Here is a 10,729-nt window from a genome sequence, read left to right as displayed (position 1 = left end):
TGGGATTTCACTGAATTTAAAGATCAATTTCAGAAGACTTGATATTTTAATACTGATTCTTCTATTTTATGAAAGCACTTCATGTCTCCAATAATTTAAGACTCCCCTAATTTATCTCAGCAACTTTTTTTTAGATTTATTTATTTATTTATTTGACACAGAGAGACAGATCACAAGTAGGCAGAGAGGCAGGCAGAAAAAGAGGGGGAAGCAGGCTCCCTGCTGAGCAGAGAGCCCAATGCAGGGCTCGATCCCAGGACCCTGAGATCATAGCCTGAGCCAAAGGCAGCAGCTTAACCCACTGAGCCACCCAGGCACCCCTCAGCAATGTTTTATGCTGTTTGACATATAGGTCTTAACATGTCTGGTCAGATTTATCCTTAAATGTTTAATATTTCTGATGCTTTATTAAAGGCATTTTTTTAAAATTTCAAGTTGAGGTTGTTTTCACTAGTATATAGAAATATACTTGACTTTTATATATTAATCTTGTATCTGTAACATTGCTACACTCAATTATTAATTTTAGCACCTTTTCTTGTCATTCTATTGGATTTTTTATAGGTAACCATATGTTGCCTGTGGATATAAATAGCCTTACTTCTTCTTTTTTGATCTGGGTGCCTTTTATTTTTCCTGCTTTATTGCAAAGCTTAAGATCTCTAGTACGATCTTAAATAGAAGTACTCAGAACAGATATTGTCGTCTCATTCCCAGTGTTAGGGGAAAAGCACTCAGTCTTCACCATTAAGTATGATGATGTTAGCTGTAGGTTGTCCTTTATGAGATTGAGGGAGTTCCTTTCTATTTGTATTTTGCTGAGAGTTTTGTTAGGAATGTTGGATTTTTAAACATTTTGAGCATTATTTAAAGTTTGAGTAATTAATGCAGCATCTGGCTGGGTCAGTTGGGGTCCTGAGTTCAAGCCCCCATTGGGCGTAGAGCCTACTTAAATAAATAAATAAACAAATAAAACAACTAAATAAAGTTAGAGCAATTACTTTAATATAACCTTAAATTTTATACCAAATTAAGTCATGTCTTAATTTTTTCTGCAATTTTTTTTTAAGATTCTATCGATTCATTGTCGAGACTAAGCAAGCAGGGGGAGCAGCAGGAAGAGGGAGCAAGGAACTTGAACTTGGGGCTTGATCCCAAGACTCTGCAATCATGACCTGAGCCAAAAGGCCAACGTTTCACTGACTGACCCACCCGGCCATCCCTTTTCCGTAAATTTTTCAATGGATTTATAGAATCTCCAACTAGTAAAAATGAATTTTCTCCCTAGTATTAAAAAACAAATTCACAGCTCTATGGAAGCTTCAATAATAAATAGAATCTTAAGTGATTTGAGTTTGAGGATCATTTTCTCCCCACAACAAACAGAATTTTAGCTTGGATATATTGTGACAACAAGAGAAGTTAATTAGGCAGCAATTATTGCAATGTGCTAATAAATACAGATATTTGGTTTCAAAGACATATGTGTGGGAACCTCAGGTTCTGTGGGTAGCAGCGCTGTCTCTCCTCCGCACACCTTTGTGAGTGGAGGCCAATCCGTCACAGAGGCATCGTGGCAATCTTATTATGCTGATGGTGATGGGGCATCACAAAGCACATATTTTAAGGGACATGGACTAAGGTACATTCAGCCTTGATGTAGACTAATGAAGTCAAAAGAACCACTGAGAATAAAACTCCACAAACACCCAGAATAAAAAAGCTGATACCAAAGACCCATTGTTTCTTATCATAGGGGCATAATGTACCATTTTATGAAAATATACAAAGATAGTATCATAACTTCTAGGCAGATTGCCAGGAAATCCTCTTTAAAAAAAAAAAAAGAAAGAAAGAGAGCCACACCTAATTTAATATTATTTGAAAAAGTCCATTGGTTTGTGTGATTAACCCTAAAATAGACTGATTATCCACCTGGCTAGGAGCCAAGCCATTCTTCTGCGAACTCTGAGATAGTGGACCTTCATTGTTCTGTTTGTTATCGTTGCTGATTCCTGCCAGACTGGTCTTCAGCAGTTACGTGGGCTTCTGCCATTTATCAAGTCTGAGGCTTAAGCGTCCCTCTCTCCTTGTCCAAAACGACAACTCATTTGTGTGGTAAACCTACATTTGATAAAATTTGCAAGCTTCACATATAATTGGTAAGCGTCCACTATTTGTAAACAGAGGAAAATGTTACAATTTTCCTTCAGGTGGAATGGTTTTACAAAACAGTAAAACAGTAAGATCAGCTTCATTTTCTTTGGTGGCGACATCTCCTCCCTTCTTTAATTTGGCAATGAATCATTTTAGATTTCACTAAAGTACGAATTATTATTTAAAGGAATTCATATTTAGTAAAACGTAAAATTACAGTCTAGCACATAGAGTTGGTGACAGTGTTACAAAATTATAGAACTTCAAAGCAAAAAGGGACCTGAGTAAGCTCTTGCAGAAGTCCTCCGCCAGCTTTGTTCTTCTCGAGACGAAGATTTCATTGTGTCCTGTGCTCTTTGGACCATGTAAGTTCTGTACCACCAAGCTCAGGAAGTTCTTTTGCCAAAATTTCTCTTTGCATTTTAATCACAAAATCCTCCAGTTCTGCCCTTTTTAGGACTGGGAACGATTTTCTCAGTGAGACTCTAACCCACGAAACTTGCATCTTCGTAATCTCTAAATGTGGGTTTATAAAACAATAACATCAGCACGCAGATGATCCCACATATACTTGTGTTTCCTTTTGATCTGGGTGCATAAATCTCCATTACAAACTAGACTGCAAAGGAGAACAATGAAAATGGGAAGACAAATAAAGCTTTCGATCAGTTCCTAAATTCCCCTTGGAAAGCTATTCTGAAAAGTGAGCACAGAAATGAAAAGTAATGAAGGGAAAGACAGGAAGTAGGAATGTAAGTATTTACATCTTAGTCACAGAAAATAATAATAAATTTTTGTTAATGTCATACTTTACTTGCTTATTTTCTGCAGAAGAGATTAAGGGAAGACAATACATAAAATCTTAACACAAAGGAAGAAAATGTATTTTTTTCTAAAGCTAGGAACAGACTTCTGAAATGTCCCTTAAACTTGTGCAAGTGACCGTGAGTCCCTTTAGAGTATCAGGGCACTCTCCGTCAGTGAGAACTTTCTCTGGCTTCCTCCAAGCTCTTAAACATCCCCAGGAGGTCACAGCAATATGTGTCCGTGAAGTTCTGAGTCCTGTTGTTCTCTTCAAGGCTGTCGTGTCCCAGACCTCACTCCCTGGGGAAGAGGAGGAGGAAAGGCAGGGCCGGAACCAGGACTGGGATCACATGAGAGGGCCTGGTTACGAGGCCAACAGCCTGAACAACTGTGGGCCCTGCTTTTGAAGTGAGCCATTGCCTCCGGTGGATGCCCTCAGACGGGTCACCTACCTTCGCACGCTTCCGGAAACCTTGCAGCTGAGCATGAGGGACGAACTTATTGTGGTGATCATTTCTCGATATACACGTGTATCAAATTACCATGTTGTACACTTTAACCTTACAGATGTGATAAAGCAATCGTACCTCAATAAAGTCGGAACAAAATAAAGGCACCGAAGACTGTTTATTACGGGGGCCGTTCTCAGATATGACGACAGGATTTCCTGTGAGAGAAGACAGATGCTTTTCTTTAGAATAATAAACATTCCACAATTCCACAGAGGCCATCCCTTGTTTGTTTCTCCTGCCCAGACAATGGGAAGTCACAGGCCCCGTGTCCAAGGCCACGGTGCAGGCGCAGACTTCCAGGGAAAGCACAAAGGAAAGGTAGAAATCCCTAGGAAGGAAGGTAGGTCCTGCAGCCCGGGACCCCTCCCGGCCCCACTTCCTTGCTTTGCTCTCAGCCGCAGGCTCCCTGCTCTACGGCCACGGCCACGGTGGCCACCGTGTGGCCTCCAGCGCATTGCCTCTGTTTAGCCTGATTGAGGTGTGGGAAATCAGTTTCCCGTTGGTTCAGCTGGGACTTGGTTGGAATTAAAAATGAAAACAAAACAAAAAGCTGAAGGAAAAGAAAGCAACAGAAGAGCAGAGAAAGGGATAGGTTTACATCGATGTTTTTTTATCCAATCTCACTGAGGTCCAGGCTGGTTGGCTTGGCTCTGCTGGCGGGGTTCGCTGTGGTCTGGTGCAGTTTCCTGGCCTCCACACTGTCTGGCCAGATAGGGGAGAGGCTGGCCTGAGCTCCTCAGATTTCTGGCCCAAAGTTACTTTATTGTTTTGCCCTCCCTCCCCCAATGATACTTTGGAACAAATGATCTCCAGTGAAATCTCAGGAAGGATTTTTGGTTCCTTCTGGAGCTTGGTTCTGTGTCCATTTTCTGCGATGGGCCCTGGGCTTGTCAGCTCCAGCTTGAGGCTTGACTGATTTTCCCTCACCCCACCCCCACCTTCCCCAGATTCTGCTGGGGAATCAGAAAAGCTGGGGAACCAGCTTTGCTTCTCTTTCTAAGCAGTGAAAGCATTTCCCTCCCTGACCTGTGAGGACCCTGCCCCTGGTCTTCAGGCAGTCATGTGCAGCACCGCCTCCCCCATCAATCTTTATGACTCTGGGCCTTGCAAGCCCTGCTCTGCTCTAATCCTGTCCTTTCTGCTTAGTTGATTGGTCTCGAGCGGGTTGTTAGGGCTGGCTTTACCTTTTGGGTGAAATATAGCCCAGTTTCTAAGTCACTATCTGTGGAGCGTTCTCGACATATCAGTATGGTCAAGTTGGGTGGTGGCCCTGTTCACATCGTCTGTATCTTCAGCTGATTTTCCATCTAGTTGTTCTGTCGATCACGGGGAGAGGAACACTGAAGTCTCCAGTGGTAGCTGTTCGAATGGTCTATTTCTCCCCTCACTTCTGTCAGGTTTTGCTTCACGTATTTTGGGGCTGTTTTTAGATATTATCCTTTTACTGTGTTACACCATGATTCACTTATCAACCCAAAGGCACGAGAAATACATAAATACATTTCTTAAGGCATATTTTGATTGACCAAATCAAATAGTCCACTACCAAATAGTTCACTACCAAATAGTTCGCTACCAAATAGTTCGCTTGCGTTACGTATCTCTTCCCACCTTCTGCTTTCCGCCTGTTTGACTCCTTGAACATAAAGTGTTGTCACAGGGTTGTCCACACCAAGACAGAGACAAAGAGAAAAGCTTCCATAATTTTTCCTTCCTCAAGAGCTTCTTCTTGCCTGGGTAGAGACATCTTCCTGTTTATCCTACTTAGGATTCTTTGAGCTTCTTGGATCTGCAGGTTAATGTTTTTCATCCAATTTGAGAAGTTTTTGGCCATTGTATCTTCAAATATCTTTTTCTGCTCCATTCTGTCTTTCATGCCTTTCTGGAATTCCTGTTAGATATTTGACATTGTCTCATTGGTCTTTGAGACTCTCTTTGTTTTCCTTCAATCTGTTTTTCCCTCTGTTCTTCAGACGGAATAATTTCTGTTACTCTCTTCGGAGCTCGCTGATATCTCCTTCTGTCATCTTCCGGTCAGGTGTTGAGCCCAGCTAGTGAGTTTTTCAAAAGGTCAGTGTGGTTTTTTCCAACTCTAGAGCGTGTGTGTGTGTTGGTGTTCCCATTTCTTTATTGATATCCTCGAGTTGTTGTATTGTTGTCATAATATTTCCTTTACTTAGATGAATGTGTTTGTTATAGTTGCTTCAAAATCTTTTCCTGATAAAGCCAACATCTGGGCTCACTAAAAGTCAGTTCCTATCAACTATTTTTCTCTCTCAAGGATGAGTCACACTTTCCTGTTTCTTTGCACATATTTTTTTTGTAGAAAACTGGACATTTCAGCTAATACATTGTAGCAACTGTAAATTTTGACCATTTTTTTTAGTGCTGCAGAATTTCTTTTCCCCAGAGTATGCAGCTGCTGACATGTCTGCTGAGATTTTAATTGTAATTTTCATTTCTTTCAGCCTAATTCCCTAGGGTTTATTGGAGATCTGCATAGCTGAGGAGTCAGCCAGCAAACTGGGCAGAGGTTGCTGTCAAACTGCCCAAGGCTGCGAGGCTCCCACACTCTGCTGATCCGTCCGTGTGGTGGGTCAGGAGAACCTTCGAAGCTAGGCCCGTTGTCCTGTGTCCCCTGGATTTGCTTTCCACTGAGCCCTCTGCGGTCGTCTCTGTGCCTCCGTGTAGTTCCCCAGTCATTCAGGGGATAGCTTACGTGGCACATCAGAGATGAGTAATGCTTCAGTGTCCCACTCAGATGCAAAAAGAAGTAAAAACCACAGACGCTTGAGACACTGACAGAATTGCAAAGAAGTGTCTTAGGAGAGTAAAAGCTGAAGAAATGACTTATCAAATATAACTGGAAAGGAGACCACTATAAGGCCACTTACTCAGGTCCTACCAAGGTGGTTCGTGGGTATCTTAAAATGCAACGCTTACCTTTTTATATTGTGACCCGATGGTCCTACACATGAAGGCCAACTTTTTAATACGGCATCAAATGCCCTTTAATGTCTAGCACAAGCTCTTCCGATCAGCCTTATTTTTCACTCTACATCCACGGTCACCCCTCCATGCGGTCCCATGAATCATCTCCGGTGCTTCCAGAACTTCCCTCCACGTGTCCCTACCTGCCTGACCACTTCAGAAAAGGAGAGAAAATGTACGTTTTATGATCCCATTTCTGATTTCTGCAGGCAAAGTACACTGAGCTCCCTTGTGTGTGACAAACAAGAGAGAAACAGGGGATGCTGAATGAATGATGCATCTTTGGCTGGCTCCGGCACGGACTGCGGTTCAAACCAGAGCCTCACCTCCCTTCACACAACAAAATAAGTATTTAATGAGCTAAAGATGAAGTTTTAAAAAGTGAAGTACAGAAAAAAAAAAGAGGGGTTTTGGTTAAACATGATAGACTGAGCAAAAGAAAAGACTTATGGCCTTTCTCCTGAAAATGCAGTGGAATCGTTTAAATGCCTACAGGGAGAAGGTAAAAAGAAGTGAAGTAGATTCTGCCCTTGGGTTCCAGAAAGATCCAGGCGTGCAGTCTTCAGCAACATTTGGAGGCAGGGGTGTGGTGCGGGGCTGACAGCAGGAGAGTTGGAAGAAAGGAACAGCCACATCTCGTCCCCTCCCCTGGGGACCCCTCCCTCACCTCTGCACAAGATAGGGGTGTAATTCACTCTCTGGAGAAACTGACCAAGATAGGCCTTGAACTCGGGAACACCAGGCATAGCTGAAAGTGGGGGTGACTCACCACATACTGAAAAAGGCATGTTTTGGGGGGGTCAAGTTGAAGTCTCAACAATAATTAGTGGGATTACAGAATTCGCAGAGGCAGGCTTATCATATACCCTTCAGCCAAAGACTGGAGGATTTCCGGTCTGCGAAACTGACCAGCTCTAAGCATAGGACTTCCACCCGCCGATGTGGGGGGGCGGCCCAGAGACACAGCGGCACCCCCACTTGTGCTGAGACCCATCCATTGACAATCTGGCCTCAGCACGAAGGGTTTCCGATCGGCTTTTCTCGTTTCTTTTCTTCCCCTTTTTCCTCCCCAGCTGACTTTTAGAAGTTATTCTTCATTGAGTAAGTCTTTAAAATGTTAAGGAAAAGAATATTAATTTAATTTTATTTAATTTTTATTTTTATTTTTTTAAATATTTTATTTATTTGACAGAGAGAAATCACAACTAGGCAGAGAGGCAGGCAGAGAGAGAGGAGGAAGCAGGCTCCCTGTGGAGCAGAGAGCCCGATGCGGGGCTCGATCCCAGGACCCTGGGATCATGACCTGAGCCGAAGGCAGAGGCTTTAGCCACTGAGCCACCCAGGCGCCCCAAGAATATTAATTTTAGTGTTGACCAGAGCCCGGGCCTTGGGATGTTACTCAGCCTGTCTCCCCTCCTGAAGGGGTTCGGTGAAGAAACGCCGTTTGCCAAGCCTCTCCCCTCTGGGCAGGCTGCTTCAGAACTTGTTCGTCGAGAAGAGCCCATGCTTCAGAAGAGTCGAATAGATGACGTGTCTTTGCAGTATAGAGCCTTCTCATCAGAATTATTATTCCAAGTTGCCTCATTTGTGATCTAAGCGTTTCCAGTACAATATTTACTTGTAATAAATCATAGTTCCCTATGCAGAAATGTCATCATCCGGTGTGAGAAAAACCCTCCAACTTGAACACTCTCATCTTCCTCTTAGAAAAGGGACACGGAGGTTATTCTCCTTCTCAATCATTTGGGAAAAACCAGGCAACAGACAGCAAAGGCCGCAGAGATGACCATGCAGCCTGCTGACAGACCTGGCTTTGGCAGGTGGGTGGAAAGGCCAGAAGTCTTTTCTCTTGCTCAGTCTATCATATTTAACCAAAACTCTTTTTTTTTCTTCTGTACTTCACTTTTTAAAACCTCATCTTTAGCTCATAAAAATACTTATTTTGTTGTGTGAAGGGAGGTGAGGCTCTAAGTTGAACCGCAGTCTGTGCTGGAGCCAGGTGGGTGGCTGCTGCCGAGGGGATGGTGGCAGATGTGGTCACCGCGGAGCCGGGGGAGCTGATGTGACAGGGAGTGACGCGGCATCTCCTTGTGATAACTCCTGGAGCGACGGCGGCTGAGGTGGCTGCAGCCCAAGGACAACAGACCTCATCGGTATGGGACACGTAGCTGTAAGAGGCTACGACAAAGTGGCTGTGACTCCAAGAATTGGAGATGAGCCGTGAGAGCCCTTCTCTCAATTCCCACGGGAACACTGCTGCGGGCAGAGAGAGACCCCCCGCCGTCTGCAGGCAGAGCTGTTTCTGGTGGTTGTGAGCTGGGGACTAAGCTCTTCTCAAAGTTCAAGGTAAATGGTCTGTTCAGCTCTATGGGGTTTATAGGTGAACAACCTGGTGTGAGGCCCAGAGAGCTGGAAAATGAGGAGGGACAAGGGACTGGTAGTTAGAGACAGGAATCACAGGTCTGTGCGGGACCTCAGTAGTCCGAGCTTGGGGCTTTGCGTTCCCTTTCATGGTTAATCTGGAGGACAGCTCCCCATTCTGAACACTCGTGGGTGGAACCGGCATTGCTGTCCACGCAGGGCCAGAGGTGGAGGGAGAGCCGGAGGGACGGTTGATAGGGGTGGAGACTGCACGAGCAGGGGTCTACAGACTCAGCAAGGCTGGCTTCTTCTGTGTCCTCTAACCCCATGACACTCTTTTCTGTGTTACTGACCAATTGCCTGGAAAATGGCGGTAAACCAGGTCTAGCCAGATACTTTTTTGTCTTTCAATCACCCAAGGCTGCAAACCTTCAGAACATATTCTCAGGCTCTTCCCAGACACTGTGCCCTTCATCCACACACGTGTGTGCAACCAGAATATTCTGGCTCCAGAAAAACTGCTTCACTCCAACCCTAATCCTCCTCCTTTCCATGTTTGTGTCAGTGGCAGCTGGGGTTCCGCATGGCTGACCTAGTCCTGCTCTTGAAAATGAATTTTTTGAAGTCGAAAATCCAAATCAAGTTTGTTTATTGAGATGGTCTGTATACGTATTTATTGACAGTGAGCCGTGGAGGCAGGAGATAGTGATGGTGACTTGCAGCCAGGTAGCTAAGGGCCAGTGTGGTCTGTGCCTTATGTTTTTGACCCAGGATCAAATCAGGAAGAAAAGCCTGTCGGGAAATAATGGAGTCACAGTGAGCCAGACTGGAGGGCCCTGGCTGGTGATATTCCGGACCTTCAGAAAAGAAAAGAGCCAGTGTCCAGGCAGTGGATAACCGTGGGCCATTAGTTCAGAGCCACCCCCTCTCCAGATAGTCCTACAGACAAACCCCCAACCTCTTCCCGTTCAGGAACAGACATCACTTTCTTCTCCTCTTTCCTACTCCCCACAGACAGCCATTCCTCTCCCACAGCACGTCAACCAACGCAGCCTGGAGTGAACGTCTGAGAAACGAGAAGCCGCCCAGCTTGGAGGGGGGAGGAAATGGAGAGAACTGAGCATTTACTTCATATCCGCGTCACCACAACCTTTCGCTTACCCCACATTTGAGAACATTCCCCAATAGGAAATAAAAACTGATAGGAAACAGAAGTGCCTTTTCAATCACCAAAAAAGCATTTTGCGATGGTAAAGGAGGTGTATCCCCCTCCCAAGGTGGGATGGAAGGAACCAGCTGGAAGCTTCCCCATGCACTGGGCTAGAGTGGGTAGATAACCCTGGCATTTGTGGAGGCCAAACCTGGGCAGTCAGGGCACCGCTCCCCTTCCACACACGAACAAGTGACTGGCCTCCTGAGCTCTGGCCTGTTAGGTTCTCAGTCACTTTTTGTTGTTGCTATGGACGGATGTTTGTGTCCTCCTTCTCCCAATCATGTGTCGAAACCTGCTTCCTGCTGTGAGGGTCTTGGGAGGTAGGGCCTTTGGGAGCTGCTTGGAATTAGATGAGGTCCCGAGTGTGGAGCCCTCGTGAGTGGGAACAGTGCCTGCACAGAGTTCACGAGAGAACCTGCTTCCTCTCCTGGCCCTGCCACACAGTGAGAAGGCAGCCGTGGGCCACCCAGAGGAGGACTCCCTCCAGAGCCACGCTGGCACGCTCATTTTCTACGTCCAGTCTCCTGAACTGTGCGAAATAACTGCTTATTGTTTATGTGCCACCCAGTGGGTGGTATTCTGTGATCGAAGCCTGGGCGAGACATCGTCAGAAGTCATGACTGGATCAGACTGGAGACTGGGCTCAGGAGCTAAGACTTGGAGCACAGGCCGCCTGAGAACTCGGTGTAGG

Source organism: Meles meles, chromosome 8 (assembly GCF_922984935.1).
Source record: "Meles meles chromosome 8, mMelMel3.1 paternal haplotype, whole genome shotgun sequence".
NCBI classification, from domain to species: domain Eukaryota; kingdom Metazoa; phylum Chordata; class Mammalia; order Carnivora; family Mustelidae; genus Meles; species Meles meles.
This window is presented reverse-complemented; position numbering follows the sequence as displayed.